We start from the raw sequence: 19805 nt of genomic DNA, 5'->3' as shown, positions 1-19805 counted from the left end.
ATGAAGCAAATAATAATAATTTTGTTTCTCAAAGTTTATTTTAATTTTCTAGAGGTTTTGTTTTTGTTTTGATGTCCTTTCCTTGCCTTTTCAAATAGACAAAGAAGTTAGAGACTACAATTCTAGGCCGAGTTCTGTTATTTAAAATAATTTAGTCCAATCACCTATTGTCCCTTTTTCTCTAATGGGTACAACGCTGTTTGCTCAGTCTAAGACCACAGGATTAGTCTGTAGATAAAAGTGAGATTAACCAAAGTTTATACAAATGTATGGATGGCAGTATTACTATCCTTTTGGTCAGTATTAGTAAGTATTATTAACCTCTGACTCTTTCGTTGCTCTTCTGTCACTTCACTTTTTTCCCATTTCTCCAAAAAGTACTCATGATGCCATCTTGAATCTTTCCCTTAACACGAAAGTGAATGATACCAGGTTTTTAAAATCTAGTATCTAAATTTATTTTTTTAAATTTTTTTTAACGTTTATTTATTTTTGAGACAGAGAGAGACAGAGCATGAACGGGGGAGGGGCAGAGAGAGAGGGAGACAGAATCGGAAGCAGGCTCCAGGCTCTGAGCCATCAGCACAGAGCCCAACGCGGGGCTCGAACTCACGGACCGCGAGATCGTGACCCGGGCTGAAGTCAGACGCTTAACCGACTGAGCCACCCAGATGCCCCACTAGTATCTAAATTTAGATGTAACTATTGCTTTTTAAATTTTATTACAGGGGATCCAAATTCAGCAACTATTTTAGATGCTTAAAATTCAGTTCACATTTTTCTAATTTATCCACAGATAGTATTTTAAGCTGCTTAGCCTTCTTAGTTCCTTCTTGAGGAACTTCAATTAAACCAAGTATCACTAAGCCCACTGAGTTACCAGGTCATAATGAATACGGGAAGATAGATGTTTGACACAGCAAGAGATGACAGGAAAGTGTAGCGTCTCAAAAATGCCCACTTATCAAATTATTGATGCGAAGCCATTGACTATGATCCTAAGAGGCAAGGCCATCAACTGTCTAGACATGATCAGAGAGGAAAGTCGACGGGTTTTGCAATCTGATCATCTTGTTTTCCTTTACCAAGGTAAAGGAAAGGAGCTTCACCATGCCTCACAGACTACAAGCAATATCAGTATAACTACATGAGTGAAGTGCATCTCCTTAGAGTGCATCAACCCTAGGAGATTAATGTAATTTTTTACTGGTCTGTCTGCCGAGGAGTATGGGTAAGGGAGAGTAAATATTTATCTCTAAATCCTTTGTACCTCACTTCCTTTAAGATACCAGTCATATCCCATGGAAAAACCCACTCTAATTTATCTTAAGACTTAAGGGCCACATGTTGAGAAGTAAATTGAACTAGGTTCCCATGCTTAATGTGTTAAAAGTCATTGCTATCTCATGATTTACACTTACAAATAGCAAATTCAAGTTTAACTACTTGTAGGCACTATTTTCTGTGCGTCATCTAATCTCTTAGACCTTCAGTATATCTGAATTCTAAAAAAACCAAATATATTAATAATCCTGTGACAGATATGGTATTATTTATTGATGAATGCTTTATTTTAGATTTGCCACTTTAACTGATTTGTCAATTTCTATTTCTTCACAGTCTCCTAGCTACCCTTTTTTTTTTTATAATGGACTCCTCTACCAGCATGAACTTCATAGCAAATTCATAACAAGGCTATGCAGAGAGAAAGCTTCAAAAATCCACATATACATGTATTACCTGGAGATTTTAGAAGACAGTGGAAAAGACATTCTTCCCCACTGAGTATAGATGTTGTGCTTGATTTACATCTTACTGTAACAGGTAAAAGAAAGGAAGAATTTGAGAGTTTCTGACAACATTAGGCACCTCTGAAGAATCTTAAATCCTAGAAGTTCCATTGCCTGCGCAGTCAGAAATACATTGGTTTTTTTCACGTGGGCTTCCAAAGGACCATTAAGAACCAACCTGAGGGGCATCAGAGATTCTGGTGGACATGGGAGCAAGGAGTGACAACGCAGTGCATTCTAGTGCAAACTATTTTAAAAGACAAATAGAGAAGATAGAAAATGAAGGAAATACATCCACCCAGGGCCTGTTAAATATCCCTTCCTCTCTAACTCTCCCATTTTAGCACAAAAGGGGACATGGGCTGCCACTCTCTGCTCATGCCTCATGAAGTTGTAGTTAATAACAAAAATCTATTCGGGGAAGTCAGAAGAATTCTTAGCTATCATTCAATTAAGCCATCATGTCTGTTTTTTTCCCTTCACGGAACAGCAAAGGGACTATTGCTCTGGTGTCCGGTGTTTCAGCCAAGCCAGATACTATAATAAGCCAGTTTTAAGTGATGAAGTCCCAATTCAAACACACATTTAAAAATGTATTAGCATATCTATATTTCCTCAAAAAGAACACATATTTGGAATAAATAAAGAGCTCTCATAAATCAATAAGGAGAGATAACGCAATAGAAAAATGGGTAAAAGACTTGAATCCTTCATCAGAGAAGGTATCAAAATGGTCAATAAACATAAATTAAAGGTGCCCAACCTCATGAAGCATCTGGGAAATGTAAGTAAAAACCACAATACAATTTCATCCCCCAAACAGAATAATAAAATAAGTGAGATGGAAAATGCTCAGTGCTGACAAGAAAGTGGAGTAATCAGAACTCTCATACATTCCTGGAAGAATATCCACTTAGGACAACTATTTGGTGGTTTCTATCAAAGCCTAACATATGCATTCCCTGTAAGCCCGTAGTTTCATCGCAAGGTACATTCCTGGTGGAATTGTGTGCAAATGTTCACTGAAGGTCATGTTCAAGGATATTCACGGCATCACTATTCTTGATAAACAAAAAACTGGAAACGTCCACCAACCACAGACTGGATAAACTGTGTTAATATTCACACAACTGAAAATTATACAGAAATGCGAATGAAAAATCTAAATCTAATCTTGTCCACACACATGGACAAGTCTCATGAGCAGAATGTTGGATCAAAGAGGTCAGATGAAGAGGACTATATGTTATCTGATTACATTTGTACAGAGCTCTTAGAAAAAAAAAACACTAATATATGCTGTCAAATTCAAGACAGCAATTTCCTCTGGGAACTAGTTGAAAGTAGACAAGAGTCAGGGTGTTGAGAAAGCTATAAACTTTGGTGTCCTGATCTTGCTCCTGGTTACATGGTTGTGTCCAGTTTTTTAAAATTCATCAATCTCTACACTTAAGATTTATGAATATATGTAATACAACAACTGTCTCTTTTTTATTGAGGTGTAATTGACATGTACCATTATATTATTTTCAGGAATACAACATAATGATTTGAGATGTTTATATATTGTGAAATAATCACCCCATCTGTTACTCTACAGACTTACAAAACTTTTTCTTGTGATGCGAGCTGCTTCTTCTTTTTTTTTTTTTTTTAGAGAAAGTGTATGTGCAAGTGGGGGAGGGGCAGAAGGAGAGGGAGAGAGAGAATCTTAAGCAGATTCCAAGCCCAGTGTGGAGCCTGATGCAGGCCTTCATCTCATGACTGTGAGATCATGACCAAAATCAAGAGCCAGATGCTTAACTTACTGAGCCATCCAGGCACCCCAATATGAGAGTTTTGAAGATCTACTCTTATAGAAACTTCTAAATATGCGATATATTGTTAACTGTAGTTGCCATACTGTATATTACATTCCCACAAATTATTTATTTTATAACTGGATGCTTGTACTTTTTGACCCGCTTCACCCATTTCACCCATCTCCCACCACCTGGTCTCTGGCAACCACCCCCTGAAATTGCCTCTTGTAACTGAAATACCCAGCGTTAACCCTCAGGAAGAGTTCTGTACAGGTACCCGAATCATGCCATTAGTGATCTCTCTTTCTCTCTCTCTCTCCCTATCTTCCCTGCTGTCTTCTTCATTGGCTATTGTTTTTGTTTTTAATTTTTTTAATGTTTATTTATTTTAGAGACAGACAGACAGAGCCCAAGTGGGGGGGGGGGCAGAGAACAAGAGGGAGACACAGAATCTGAAACAGGCTCCAGGCTCTGAGCTGTCAGCACAGAGCTTGACGCAGGGCTCAAACTCACGGAACGTGAGATCATGACCTGAGCCGAAGTCAAACGCTCAACCCACTGAGCCAGCCAGGCACCCCCCTTCATTGGCTATTGTATTCGACAGGCTCTTCCTGTATGGCATGACGATGCACACTAGGAGCCCCAGGCTTACATGGTATTCAGTTAGAAACAAAGCAAAAAGAGAGATCTTCTACTCTTTCTCACAGTGCAGATCAAGAAATTGAGTCCGAATGGATCAAACTGAGATATACATCCAACCCTGTACAAAATGATATGAGCAGGGTGTTGAACTATAGTGAAAGAAAGAACTAGGTCATAGGTCCATCTCATGAGCTCTCAATACTCGCGGTTGACTGCACTCCCCTATGTAGTTCTCACAGGAGGGTCTTACAATATGGTTGCAGTAAGATAGATTTTTGGCTCGGCTGGACTCGTCTTGAAGACTTCCTTCTCATACATCTGTCTGAAAAGGCTTAAATAACTAGGGCTCCTTAGCATCTCCTTCTATCTCTATATCGTCTTTCTTCAGAGCGTTTCCTGAATGGTGGCTTCAGGACGGCTAAAAATGGTGGCTTGAAGAGTGAGATGCCAAAAAAAGATATACAGGTCACAAATAAGTATATGAAATGTATATGTGTTGCTCCGCGTCATATGCTTTCAGGGAAATGCAAATTCAAACAACAATGAGATGTACTACTGATGTATTAGAATGGCCCAAATCCAGAACACTGACACCACCACATTCTGGCAATGATGTGAAGCAACAGGAACTCTCATTTACTGCTGCTGGGAATGAGAAATGGCACAGCCGCTTTGAAACACTGTTTAGTAGTTTTCTCTCAAAACTAAACATACGTGTATCTTATGATCCACCCATCACGCTCCTTGGTATTTACCCAAATGAAAGCTTTGTCTACATAGATACCTGCACATAAATGTTTATAGCAGCTTTGTTCATAATTACCAAAACTTATCTTTCAGGAGGTGAATCGATAAGTAAACTCTGGTACATCTATACAATGGAATGTATACAGTACTAAAACGAAATGAGCTGTCAAGCTCATGAAAGAAGTTCATGAAGTGAGCTATCAAGCTAAATGAAAGAAGCCAATATGAAAAGGCTACATACTGTATAATTCTAACTATATGATATTCTGGGAGAAAAATACAAACAGACGAACTGTGGAAATGGTAAAAAGATCAATGGTTGCCAGAGCTGGGGAGGAGGGAGGGAGACAAAGGTAAAGCACAGAGAAACTATTTTGTATGATATACGGTGGCAGATACATGTCATTATATTTCTAAAGCCGCAGAATGTACAACACCAAAAGTGAACTCCAAAATAAACTAAGGACTTCGAGCGATAATGACATGTCAACAGAGGTTCATCGATGATAATAAATGTCCCACTCTGGTGGGGGATATTGACAATGTGGGAGGCTATGGTTCTGTGGGGGGAACCATAAATACACGGGAAACCTCTGTACCTTCTGTTCAATTTTGCTGTGAACCTAAAAATTCTTTTTTTTTTAAGTTTATTTATTTATTTTAAGAGAGAGAGAAAGAGAGCACAAGCTAGGGAGGGGCAGAAAGGGAGAGAGAGAGAATCCCAAGGAGGCTCCACGCTGTCTGCACAAAGCCTGACGCAGGGCTCAGAAACAGGAATCACGAGATCATGACCTGAGCTGAAACTGAGTCTGACACTTAACCAAGTGAGCCACGCAGGTGCCCCTAAAACTTCTTTAAAAGAAAAAAAAAAGTCTACTTGAAGAGAGAGAGCTAAGCAGAAGCCACATCATCTTTTACAGCCTAACCCATGGATTGGCCAACTATAGCCTGTGGCTCAAATCTGACCATACACCTAATTTTATACAGTTTCATCAGAACACAGCCGACCTCGCTTGCGCTCCATGCTACAGTGGGTGAGCTGTGTAGTTATGACAGAGACAATATGGGTATGGCCTGAAAAGCCGAAAATATTTATTCTCTGGCCCTTTACAGAAAAAGTTTGCTGACCTCCGACCTGGACTCAAATGTCACACAGTGTCATTTCTGCTGCCTTCTATGCACTAGAAGTCAACCTCTAAGGCCTGCCCATGCTCAGAGGAGATGACTTTATGGGTATCTCACCCCAGTGTGGAGCCACCTAATACACATGCATTGAGAAGACAATGAGGGTGTTGTTGGCTACAGAAGGCATGGGGGTGCTAAGCTGACCCAAGCAGAGAACCCATTCTAGGTGAGATAGTGTGTTTCTTATTTTTTTTTAATGTTTATTTATTCTTGACAGAGAGAGAGAGAGACAGAGCATGAATGGGGAGGGGCAGAGAGAGAGAGGGAGACACAGAATCGGAAGCAGGCTCCAAGCTCTGAGCTGTCAGCACAGAGCCCGACGCGGGGCTCGAACTCACAGACCGCGAGATCATGACCTGAGCCGAAGTCAGACGCTCAACCAACTGAGCCACACAGGCACCCCGTGATAGTGTGTTTCTAAGTCTCTGGGCAGGTTAACTAAGTTGAGAAGCTACCAATGGTGCATTCTTTTTCCAACTTAATTAACGCTAGTGCCCACACCAGGGTGGTAAGAGAAGAACTTATTCCTCTCCACAATTATACCTATTGCTCAGGGGCACTTATGCTGAAGTCATTATGACAGCTTTTTACAATGCTCTAATTGAACTGCCTGGACACAGAAGAATTGCTTCGTGCTACAGGAAAATAGTGGGGAGAATTACAAAAACGGCCTATCAGAAAAAATGCAACATATTCTCAGGCTTTTGAAATGTCAGACTTCTGGGCACCAATTTATCTGACTTACATTACAGGGCTACAAATAGTTGGCAACTCTTATTTGGCCATTTTTCATAATGAAAATACATTTCTAAGTGCTATTTTAGCTCAATAATGATTGCACAGATCTATTTATTTTGCGTTTATGTGTGTGTACCTGTTGGGGGGAGGGAGTGGTTCTCTAAGTAATACCTTGCCTTTGGCAATGGTGGGCAACAGAGGAGAATGTATTATACTAATCAGATTGGATCATTTGCTTAGTGAGGAGAATTTAACCTGAATTTTAACAAAATACAAAGCATTCAACATTCACACGTAAAATTAAGCAGTCACTGAATTCCTTCTACAGAAATATGACACTATCATCTCTTCAGCTCTAGGGTAATGGAGAAGCCTGAGGGCCATTATCATAATCTTGAAGAGATTTCTTTTGATTGTATTATGCCCAAAGAGGCAGCTTACAAGGTGGGTTGGAAATGGAGGAGAGTCTTCCACTGCAGGAAGATAGCAGACTTCTTTTGACTGACCACACTTCTCATAACAATAGGTGTGTATTTATTTATTTATTTTTATTTATTTATTTTTTAACGTTTATTTATTTTTGAGACAGAGAGAGACAGAGCATGAACAGGGGAGGGGCAGAGAGAGAGGGAGACATAGAATCTGAAACAGGCTCCAGGCTCTGAGCTCTCAGCACAGAGCCCAACACAGGGCTCGAACCCACAGGCCGTGAGATCATGACCTGAGCCGAAGTCAGACGCTTAACCGACCAAGCCACCCAGGCGCCCCTAATAGGTGCGTATTTAATATCTCATGAGAGAAATACTGGCCAGCAGAACTTTATGAAACATGGGCAGAAATTGACAGACACGGTATTTTTACCACCTGTGTTTCAAGCGTTGGTGTGAATGGGGAGATATTTTTAATTACCTTTTTAAGCAAGCTCTTTAATGAAACATTTGGGCACATGCACCACTCTTTAGAAGGCGGGCACAATGTGCAGAGGACCTGTCACAGAGTAGATGCTTAAGAAATACAAGCTGGATGAGAGCTAACACTCATGTAGGGCTTATATATAGCAAGTAACAAGGTAAATGCTGTACACACGTTCCATCTTCACAATGATTTTATCAATTACAATGCGATTATATTTATTTTAGAGGCAAGGAAATCAAGCCTTCATAAAGCCAAGTAAATTGTTCAAGATTACACGAATTTGATTTTTGAACTAAGGAAACCTGATTCCAGAGTTTCTAAACTTAATTACTAGGTGTTACAACCACCTAATGGATGGATGAATGGGTGGAAGGATAGAATGATAGATAAGTGGTTGGGTGGAAGGACAGATGGGTGGATGGATGGATGGATGGATGGACGGCTGATGAACTGAATAACCAAAATACTGTGATAAGGTAGAGGAAGGAGTAAGATCATCTAACTAGCTATTGAAGAAGGATAAATAGAGTCCTGAAGAAGACAGATGTTTCCAGGTGGAGGAGATAGTAATGGACTTCCCCAGGCAGGCATGCTCCCCAGGGGAGCATGAGCAAAGGCAGACCTCCAAATCCCCAAGAATCTAGAGGATGACAGCTAGATCTGCCTGAGTAGGGCACAGATCCTAGAAGATCCAGGGTAGCAGCCCAGAAAACAGGCTGCTGAGTGGGAGTACATGGTGAGGGGTCTGAAATGTCTTGTTGAGAAGTTTGGGCTTTTTTCTGCAGGCAGGAAAAAAAAAACCTTCAAAGGTTTCTTTCTTAATGATGAATAAAATTTACTGAGGACCTACCTCGTGCCATCCAGGAAGTGCTAATATCCTCACAAGAACCCTATCAAAGTTAGGAATAGCTATTATCCCTTTATTTTATAGGTAATGGAGTTGAGATTCAGAGAGGTTCAATCTCGCTGAAGTCAGACAATCTAAAACTGCTTGAATCTACATTTGGACATGGGCAGTTCTCCAGAGTTCCAGAGCTAAACAGAGCAAGAGCATGGCATGATTACATCTGTGTTTAAAGAGATAACCATGGAAGCAGTGTGGATGAGACTGAAACGTAAGAAAGAGAAACTAATTAGGAGGCTGTTTATGTTTAGACAAGAAAGGCTGTGGAAATGAACCAAGGCAGAGCTTCTCAACCTTGGTACTATTAACATTTGGGGCTGAATAATTCTTTGCTTTGGGAGCCTGGGTATTGTAGGATATTTAGCGAAATCGCTGGCCTCTACTTAGTAGATGCCAGTAGTATCCCCTTCAAGCAACCACCACCACCACAACAACAATAAAGTCCCCACACGTTTCCAGATGTCTCCCTGGAGGGCAAACTGTCCCTGGTTGAGAACCATTGAGCTAAGAGATTGATGAGAAAATGGAAAATAGGATATTTCACAAATATGATCAACAAGGCCGAGTGATCAAAAGGTAGAGGGTCTCAAAGATATGTCCATATATGTGTGTAACACAGTCATGGTAATAGTCAAGTCAGTACTAACTTCAAAGGTTCAAAGCTCAGCATCTAGATTTCACAGTCTTGGGTTTGAAACCCAGCTGTGCCACCTACTAGTGGGAAAACTTGGGCAAATTACTTATACTCTGTAGGTTTTAAAAAGAACATCCTAAGAAGAGGGGCGCCTGGGAGGCTCAATTGGTTGAGCGTCCAACTTCGGCTCAGGTCATGATCTCATGGTTTGTGGGTTCAAGCCCCACATGGGGCTCTGTGCTGACAGCTCAGAGCCTGGAGCCTGCTTCAGATTCTGTGTCTTACCCTCGGTCTGTCCCTCCCCCACTCATTCACTGTCTCAGTCTGTCCCTCCCCCACTCATTCACTGTCTCGGTCTGTCCCTCCCCCACTCATTCACTGTCTTGGTCTGTCCCTCCCCCACTCATTCACTGTCTCTGTCTGTCCCTCAAAAATAAATAAACATTTTTTAAAATTTTTAAAAAAGAAGCTCCAAAGAAAATATTTGCAAATTACATAACCAACAAGGGGTTAATACTCAAAATATACAAAGAACTCATATAACTTAACAACAACAACAAAACAACCCAACAACCCAATTAAACAATGGGCAGAGGATCTGAATAAACATGTTTCCAAAGCAGACACATACTGATGGCCAACAAGCACATCAAAAGATGTTCAACATCACGAATTATTAGGAAAATGCAAATCAAAACCACAGTGAGATATCAATCACCTCACACTAGCTAGATCAGTTATCGTTAAAATGACCAGAAATAACAAGTTTTGGTAAGAACATGAGAAAAGAGAACCCCAGTATGTTGTTGGTAAGAATGTAAACTGGCGCAAGGGCACAGGGGTGGCTCAGTGTCCAACTCCTGGTTTTGGCTTAGGTCATGATCTCATGGTTTCATGAGTTCAAACCCTGCATTGGGCTCTGCACTGGCAGCATGGAACCTGCTTAGGACTCTCTCTCCCTCTATCTCTGCCCTTCCCCCATTCACGCTGTTTTGGTCTCTCTCAAAGGAATAAATAAAAAAAAAAACTTAAAAAAAGAATGTAAATTGGTGCAGACAGAACGGAAAACAATATGGAGAGTCATCAAAAAGTTAAGAATAGAACTAACATATGATCCAGCCATTCTATATCTGGGTATTTATCAGAAGAACATGAAAACACTAATTTGAAAAGATACATGTACTCCTACGTTCATAGCAGTATTATTTACCTTAACCAAGATGTGGAAAGAACCTAAATGCCCATCTATGGATGAATGGATAAAGAAGAAATGGTACAGGAATACAATGAAATACTCCTCAGCCATAAAAAGAATGAAATCTTGTCATCTGTGACAACATGGTTGGATCCTGAGGCTATTATGTTAAGTGAAATAAATTAGAGGAAGAAAAACACAGTGTTATTTCACTCATATATAGAATCTAAACAAAACAAGTGAACGAGCGAAACAGCAAAAGCAAATTTATAGACATAAAGAACAGGTTGGTGGATACCAGAAGGGAAGGGGTTTGGGAATGGTGAAATGGGTGAAAGATGGTAACTAGACTTTTGAGATGATCACTTTGTAATGAATAAAGATGTTTAATTATCATGGTATACCCCTGAAACTAATATAATGTTATATACCAATTTTATAAATATACGAATACAAATACAAATAAATATATAAATATATAATTTATATAAACACAACATAAATTTATATTTATATTTTAAAATAATGTAAATATATGTATATACATATATATACACACACATATATGTGATAGATATAGAGATAGAGATAGAGATAGAGATAGAGATGATAGAACATCCTAATAGCATTTATTTCAAAAAGTTGTTGTAAGGATCAAAACAGGATACTATGAATCAAGGGCTTAGCAGACTTTATGCTTTCAGTAAATGCTCAATAAATGTTAGTACTAGCCAGTAAGAGAAACACAGGGAAGCTTCTTGAGCCCCAGTTTGTAAAGTTCATGGTTTGAGAGTTTAGTGAGTGGTCCCTGAGAACTCTATACATAATTTTACATCAGATTAAATATTCTCCAACTCATGAAAATTAAATTTAAAAAGAATATGTAAGTGAAAACTTATTTTGATACCAATTTGGGTGCCTGGTATATGTATGTATATATGTGTGTGACTCTGTGTTTCTAGGTATATTTATGAGTGTATGTGTATACTAATCAGGTATTTGGAATCACACCAAAATATTAATACCAATTCATCCAAATTAGATAGTAAGGTTATGGGTGAATTTAATTTTTTTTTTGTTTTTCTATTTTCCTTTAATTTGTTCCATAATGAATAAGTATAACTTTTGTAAATAGGAAACAAAAGTAAATGGTCTAAAATGTCTTCCCTTAAGATATATTAAGAGGCTACTATGTACCAGATGCTGGGCTAGAAACTGAGGATATAATAATAAAAACTACCCTCCCCTTCCCCCAACACACACAGACATATGCATATATACACACAGGAACAACAAAAACCTCAATAAATCAAATGTGTATACCAGAAAGCTGGAACTTGAAAAACCAAGTTCAAATATAACAATGATACTCCGAAAGCAATGAAAATGGTGGGTTTTAGCAACATCATCCTGATCATGTTCTTAAGTCTGATAGAAGATCCAAAAGAATTTTCTAATTTTCCTATTCTGCAAGTGGTTCAGCACAAAACACCATCATCCTCTTGTTTTTAAGATTTTGCATCCCCTATTCAGTTAATTCCTATCCTCAAGGAATATAATGCAATTTTACAATGTCCAAACCAGCCTTGAGTCTGATGAGTAGGGAAGCTCCCCTGAAAATTATAATTTTCCACAGAGAGACTTATTTCAGTAACAAAGGATTTCTTCAGACAGTGTATAAGGGGGTTTGTATTTAAAAATAAAAATCCCCGCCTCCCTGAACATTTAGGGAAATTCAAAACACTATGGGTTTTCTCAGCTCCCACAGGCTTCTGAAAACAACAATTTGGGCCTCAGGAAAATTCTTCAACATTCTGACTGCTTAAGATGGAAGTGCCTGCATTTGACTGACTGTAACAAGGTTCTGGCTCAAAGTTGTCACTCTCAGTTTCAACTGGTATTAGTGTGGAGAGTAATGGAAACGATCAATTAAAGATGCTCACCCTACCCTGTGCATCCCTTTTAATTACGTACATAGTCAAAGGATGGGCTTTTTAGAGATGACAGTATAGCCACTCTGTGTCTGCCCCTTGTCATTCTTTCCCACTGCTGTGTTTCTGGAATTAGGCTTCGTGTTCTGCCATCTCAAATATTTTAATACTTTACCGATCTTGAACGTGTTTAGCCATAGGAGGACAGCCGTAAAATAAAATTTTATAGCCAACAAAGTCCTTTATAACTAAAGTTTATTGCACATTTTATATTTTGTTTAACAACACATGGCTCCTTGAGACTCTGAAATAAACATAACTTCCTCCAGTTGCAGTTTGTGTGTGTTCTTTTCTTCCTGGAGAACTGATTCTGTTAGTGGGATAGAAAGAATTTCTGATAATTGGCCAGAATGGCTGAAAAGTTAAGGGGTAAGTGCTTCTTTCTCCAAAAGTATTGAGACAAACTTAATGCTGAGAAAAATGGCCCAATTTCATATCTGCTCCAAAAATATATGCATTTTCCATGCAGAGTGACCATGGACTTGCAGTTTTTATCACTATGGTGAGGATTTCAATCCATTTCAAACAACAAGTCAAGAAACAGACAACTGATCAAATTAAAGGACCCCATTTACTCATCGAGTCATTGATACGTATTTCCAGCAACAACTTTTCTTGTCTAGCTACCATCTGTGGAAATGTTACTTTATAAAAGCGACAAAATTATTTCCTGTAGTGAAAAAAAATTTTTATGTTTATTTATTTTGAGAGAAAGCGCAAGAGACCGCGTGCAAGCCGGGGAGGGGCAGAGAGAAAGAGAGCGAGAGAGAATTCCAAGCAAGCTCCGCACTGTTAGCACAGAGCCCTATCCCCCGTCCGGGGCTCAAAATCACAAACTGTGAGATCATGATCTGAGCTGAAATCAAGAATCAGATGCTCAACGGACTGAGCCACCCAGGCATCCCTGTAGTGAAAATATTTTTAAGTAATTAACTTAATCTTAATTACTTCATTGCCAAGTTGGCACGGGTGGCCCCAGAATTAATGGAAGAATTTTAATATAATGTCAGACATTCAAGTAGTTTCTATTTTTCCCAGATTGAGCTAAATAACTGGCTTAAGGTTTTGGCTGTTTTTGTTGAGAGTGCATAGGAATCAAAAACAAACAAAAAAACCTCTAGATTTTTCCATAAGACAAGCTGCAGAGAGAACTAGCATCCCCAAAGAGTATAATGTATGGAAACACATTCATACTGGCTTTATTGCCCAGTTCTGATACTATTATTCAGATGACCGAAAAAGCATGTTATTCAGTTGCCCCGTTACTTTTTAAAAAATGGACTAAATTTCATTTCTGAGGTGCTTCTTTACTCTGATTTTCTATAGTTCTCAATAAAATACATTAACCTGATTTGATCCCAACTACACTATTATCACAATTTCATATTTCATTCCCTCATCCATATCTCCCACCAAGATTTATTAAACAACCAATGCTCATTTAGACCTCGATATCCTGACTTTCTTGTCACCACTAGTATTTCCTCACAGGATATATTTCAGGATATTCTTGGGAGAAAGGGTTAAGGAGAATGCTAACCGCCATACAAAAATAAACCACTGATCTCCTTGGTCTTACTGAGCTCTTGACCTATTTTTTTGCCTGAATAGGGAGGAAAGCGATTCAAAAGCCTTTAACCCTCATACTCAGAAACAGAATCTAAAAATATACACATCTGATAGAAGTTCCTCACCACCTCTTCTTATCTCCAAGGATGAGCTCACTGAGTCTTAGAACAGGAGCAGTGTTAGAGGGGTCACCATTTCTAGATGCTGACTTCGGATTTGCAAGACTCGGGCCATTGTGGTGAGATGCTGTATCTTCTATAAGGCCATCTTAAGAACTCAAATATATCACAAAGAGTAGAGTTTAGTTCTTGGATTTTTTAATGACTTGTTTCCCCAGATATCCTTATGGTTAGGAAGTTCATTCCATTGTCTACCTTTCCTGGCTTCAATTTAAATGTTTTTTTTTTTTTTCCCAGTCTGTCTTCTACTGAGATGGAAATCTCATATACCCCTCAGAACAGCCTTTTTTACCCTTGAATATAGTTGCTAAGGTGCCCTTCAACCATCATTATTGTAAGCCATGTATCCTCCGTGATAAACATAATTAAAAACTGCTCCAGGGCCTTCTTAAAGTAATGTGATATTTTTACATTTTTATGCCTGGTGTGGGTGATGTTAAAGCAAGTAGCACTGGGATGGAAAGGTAGGAGGGATGTCAAAAGATACCCTCTATCCTTAGCACTCCCTTGATGGAAATGACAGCCTTATTTGTTTTGTTAACCAGTGTATAATTAAAAGTCAATATTCAAGATCATAATAAAAATCTGTATAACTACTCATGTTATGAGACTGAGGCTTGGAAGGAAAATCCATTAAAACACAGCCATGTGTAATTTACAAGAAATCAGTAATAAAATGTTTGCTCTCGACATTATCTGCAAAATGGTCTGTATATTACCAGAATAAATCCATATTACTTGGAGGCTGTAGATAAACATCCATAGGCAAAGTTCACATTGAGGTTATCTGCCTCATGCTCTGAAATGGGGAGTGCTATTTAGAGGAGATAAATTGTGGTTTACTTCTCCAAGTCTCAAGTACCTCGTGCAGAAATGAGTTTAGTTCCTGAGAGGGTATCTGTCATATCCAAACAGGAGGGAATACCATTACAGGGTTGTGCCCACTGCCGAAAAGGATACAGCTTTTGTCCTTAGTGGAAAACAAAAGGAAGATTGTTAACAGTTAAAAGCCTTGAAAAACACTGATGCATTCAGCAGTAGAGTGATATCTTAATTTAAAGTCGCTAGTGAATTCACCACTGCCCATGCATGTGAAACTGTTCGTGAGGCTGTACCTTGGAATTCTGAAGTTAGAATATTTTTACACATAGAAAAAAATTTAATAGCAACAGGATGGAACCCTGAAACATCCTAGCAGAGTTTTTATGAGAGGTCTGACACCTCTCAAGGCAAGAAAATGGACAACATCTTTAGATAATAGTCAATTTCCTCACATTAACTAATGACTGTTATTTTATGCTATTTAAATTAAACTCTAAGTGCTGGGGAAAGAGGGTGAAAACATTCTGTCTCTTTATTGTCATTTTGTCTTCTTTCCCCTCCCTTGGTCACTTTTCTCCATCAGCAGAGGGGACTTCTCATCCCATCTGGTAATGCCTACTAACATCGATCTGTGATAAAAAAAAAAAAAAAACAAAAAAAACAAAAACCCTCCAGGTTTAGAACTCTATGCTTTGCTTTTGATATGGAAATGAAAGCTCTGAAATTCACAAATCCCACATCTTTCTCAGTACATTTGACTTTCAAGAACTACTGTGATTCTCAAAGTGTGGTCTGAAAATCAGCAGCGACAATATCTCCTGGGAACTGATTAGAAATGTAAATTCTGGGAGCCTGCCCAACATCTACTAAACCAGAAACTTTGAACGGGTTTCAGTAATAGGGCCCAGTAATTCGTCTCGTAGCGAACCCTACAACTGCTTCTGATGCTTACTAAAACTGGATAACCACTGCTATCTGGACTCCAGAGTATTCTTCCTGAGGTTCAGAGCCCAGCCATGATGTCTTTGTTCTGGATGGTACCTGTCTTCCCCTCAGCCAACAAATGCTATGGACCTCATGGGTGGGGAAACATAAGGCAAGATTTACTTAAGTGAGAAAAAGAACTACATTATATTTCAGAAACATTAATCCCTTGATATGCATCCCATTCAGAAAAAAAATTTTTAGCAAATCTATTGGGTCCTTATTTTCATGAGCATTTCTTATTCCCACAAACCTATGTCTTATTCTCTTTCACTGCTGCCAGAAAGTATAGTTAGTCCAAAGTTTTCTATAGCTCTAGACCCATTTGACACTACTGGTATTAGAGAAATTATATATTGCATAGTACAGCTAGTATAAAACTGGCATTCTGATAACATAAATCTATAAGCTGGGCACCACTGAACTCACTAGAACCATGTTCATGAATAATCACGGTGAGGACCTCAAGACTTGGAAGTTCTTCTGAGTCATGAAAAATACAAATACATCAAGCTACACTGACTCTAAATTTAAGTAATAAGTGTATTCTGTTATCCTCTCCAGATTTGATAGTTCATCTCCACGGTTTTAGCTCAATTCAACATGACTGATGTTGATCCAGTTTACTGGCAACTCTCTGAGCCTATATTTTTGACTAAGCAGAATGCCCCTTGTCCTAACACGAATACAGGATTTGGGGATTAATGCATGGATATCACCACGATAAACAGAGAAAAAATAGCTAAGGTTTGAGTTCCCGGACTGTGCACAGAGCCCTTAAGCAAACACAACAGCACAACAGGGTGTTTCAAATGTGTAAAAGAAACAGAGATACTCAAGATCTGTAGACACTGCATGAATTAGTATCTATGATAGTTCACAACTTTGACATTAGCTCCACTCCGTCTGAGAGCGCCCTACCTTTGTAAAGATGAGTTTTCAGCACGTACTCTGATAAAAAGCCAAGGCCACGTAAAAATCACGATGGAATGCAAATAAAGGATGGTGGGTGTTCTCTCTGGCACCAAGATTTGAAAAGCGGTGTAGTACCTGACAGGCACACCCATCTGTCAGTCAATAATTATGGTTGTTCAAAATTGAAGTAAACATTTTTTGTTGTCCAGTGCACGTGTGTTTTTTTCTAACAGCTACTAAATTGTTAGGACATAAATATGTTATACATTTTAAATTGTTTAGACCTGGGGCACATGGATGGCTCAGGTGGCTAAACGGCTGACTTCAGCTGAGGTCATGATCTCATGGTTCGTGAGTTCAAGCCCTGCATTGGGCTCTGTGCTGAGGGCAAGGAGCTTGCTTGGGATTCTCTCTCTCCCTCTTTTTTTTGCCCCTCCCCCACTTGCTCTCTTTCTCTCTCTCAGAATAAATAAACATAAACTTAAAAAAATAACATAAATACATTATTTGGACCTAACTACTTAATAAAACTCTTGGCGATATACATATATATATAGATATGGATATATATAGATATACAGAGTTGTTGTTTGTTTGTTTTTTGTCCTAAAGTTACCATTAACCATTAACCAGTTTGTGGGTCTCAGGGCTAAGGGAATTCCCCTCGTTTGGAATCACACAGAATAAGATATTCACCACAGAGGTGGTAGGAGCCAAAGTCTGTCAAGGTTACAGTCGATGTCAAGAATTCAGGTCATTGCCGTCATGAATCCTTCATTAGCCCAAAGCCTTTACTTCCAGCATAGCAACTGTTTCTCTCTGCCTGATATTATAATGAATCTTTACACATCAATCTCCCCCATCAAACTATATATTCCTAAGACTTGTCCTCATTTCCACACTCTCCCATCAAACCATCTATGCCACGTTCTGAGATCCTCCCTTGGAATCAAGCAACTTTTAGATTCAGATTGAGGCTACTCTCTCAATTTCCTGTTTAACCATTCTGGGATCCCTCAGATTTCAGTTGGGGTCAACCTTTGTGATGAGGCCTCATGCTATTCCCATGAACTTGTTTAGCTGATCAGATGTCAAAATTCAAGTTTCCTTTAAACCTGAGGGTTGGGGCCCAATGGCCTGGCTGGCCCCCTCTTTCAGAATCTTGTACCTGTGTTATACTTAGTGAAGGAATTGATAGATGGATGCATGGATGGATGGATGGATTCTCTCCAAAACATTGAACTGCAGTTTAACATTACTGCCATCAGTCTTCTATGTTAGCAAACCAAAGGTAGCACACAAGAGTGGCCAACACAAACACTGCTCTTCTTAACACCTGGGAAGACCTCTTCTGAGAAAGGCATTCTTTAAAGGGCTACACCAAAACCATCAGCTTAAAGATTGTGCCTATCTTAAGAGTCATGAAAATCTTTTCATCTGTTTGGAAACAAGATTTTCTGATCAATTCACTGTACATGAGAATACCTTCCTAACCTCCCGCATACTCACCAGGAAGGGAACTGAGCTCTGTTTAAGGCATAGTTATATCTAGGTCATCTATCCAAATAAACATGATTGTCCCAACTTGTACATCTGATCATATCTGCGAAAACTTTGCTCAGGAAGACACCTGGTTATTGGAGTAGAGGAGGAAGACTAAGTTAATCAAATGATTCCATGTAATTAAAGTTCATTGATGCATCCCCTAGATTTCTTAGCAGTGTGTGCTTGCAAATGAATTGTATTCCACTGGTTCATTTGTTAATTAGTTGTGTGGAACATGAAATTCATTTTTCCATTAAAAAAATACTTATAAAAAGTAGTTACATTTCCAGTCTAGCCTCCCAAACTTACCTACACAGTAACTTTGTTAGAATAAAGTAAGTATATTCACAATGGGTTCATATTGCCTTGATGTACATGGTTAAACAAAGTAGAAAAGATAAAATTGAATAATAATTTCATTTTTAAAAAAATGTAACTTGAAGACTCATGCTTTGAAAAGAGATAGTTTTAATAACAAAAGTGATGTATGTGCTCATTCAGCAGCACATATACTAAAATTGGAATGATACAGAGAAGATTAGCATGGGCCCTGCACGAGGATGACACACAAATTCTTAACACAAAAGGCATGTGATAGGAGAAAATTTTCAGGAAAATTCTGAAACAGATTTTGGGAGAAATCTGAACCTTTAGGATCCTATCTCCAATTCAGAAGAGATAGTTAAATCAGAGATAGCAAAGAAAGTCTTGGTGTTTATGGGATTAATTTTCCCCTGACCTCATTCTCTACTCAGATTATAACTTCCTCTGTGGACAATAGATACATGTTGATCTATCTTCCCAGCATTCCTTCCTTCTTTCGCTGATAGTGTCTCAATATTCCTCTATGGGAAATATTCCTACCCTTCCCTCAACTTATGTAGTTCAATAGAACTGACTCCATCTCTGGGGTTAAGAAATGTATTAGGAATTTAGGCTAATCTGAGCATTCCAATCTTCAGCAGATTGGTCCAGAGATGAGCATGTGACCTTAGTAGTTCCAGTCAGAAAATGTGCATCACTCTTACTATTGTGAAAAAAGACCTTCATTCCCCTAGACTGTCTAAGATTTTAAGATACAAACCTGATGCTGCTTATATAAATAAATTAATAAGATTTTAAAAGTCAATCCTATTTGGAAATTAAGCCAACACAGGAAGGCAGAGCCAAGAATTGTACAAAGATAAATTCCTGACCACGACTTTTAAATCCTTATGCCTCAAACCTATTTATTAAATATACGAGCCG

General features: G+C 38.8%; 1 non-coding gene across 1 annotated transcript; it reads left to right on the top strand.

The window, feature by feature from the left end:
• The first annotated feature begins 19046 nt into the window (after window positions 1–19046).
• On the top strand, window positions 19047–19152 carry LOC124525184 (U6 spliceosomal RNA). The gene has a single exon (XR_006965408.1). It is a non-coding gene; the product is annotated as a U6 spliceosomal RNA (small nuclear RNA).
• Window positions 19153–19805: the final 653 nt, after the last annotated feature.

The sequence above is a fragment of the Lynx rufus genome, unplaced genomic scaffold, assembly GCF_022079265.1.
Source record: "Lynx rufus isolate CCGP_SWC_20201006 ecotype Redwood Valley unplaced genomic scaffold, mLynRuf1.p SCAF_4, whole genome shotgun sequence".
Classification (NCBI taxonomy): Eukaryota; Metazoa; Chordata; class Mammalia; order Carnivora; family Felidae; genus Lynx; species Lynx rufus.
The sequence above is the reverse complement of the archived record's forward strand: the minus strand, read 5'-3'. Positions and strand labels throughout refer to the sequence as shown.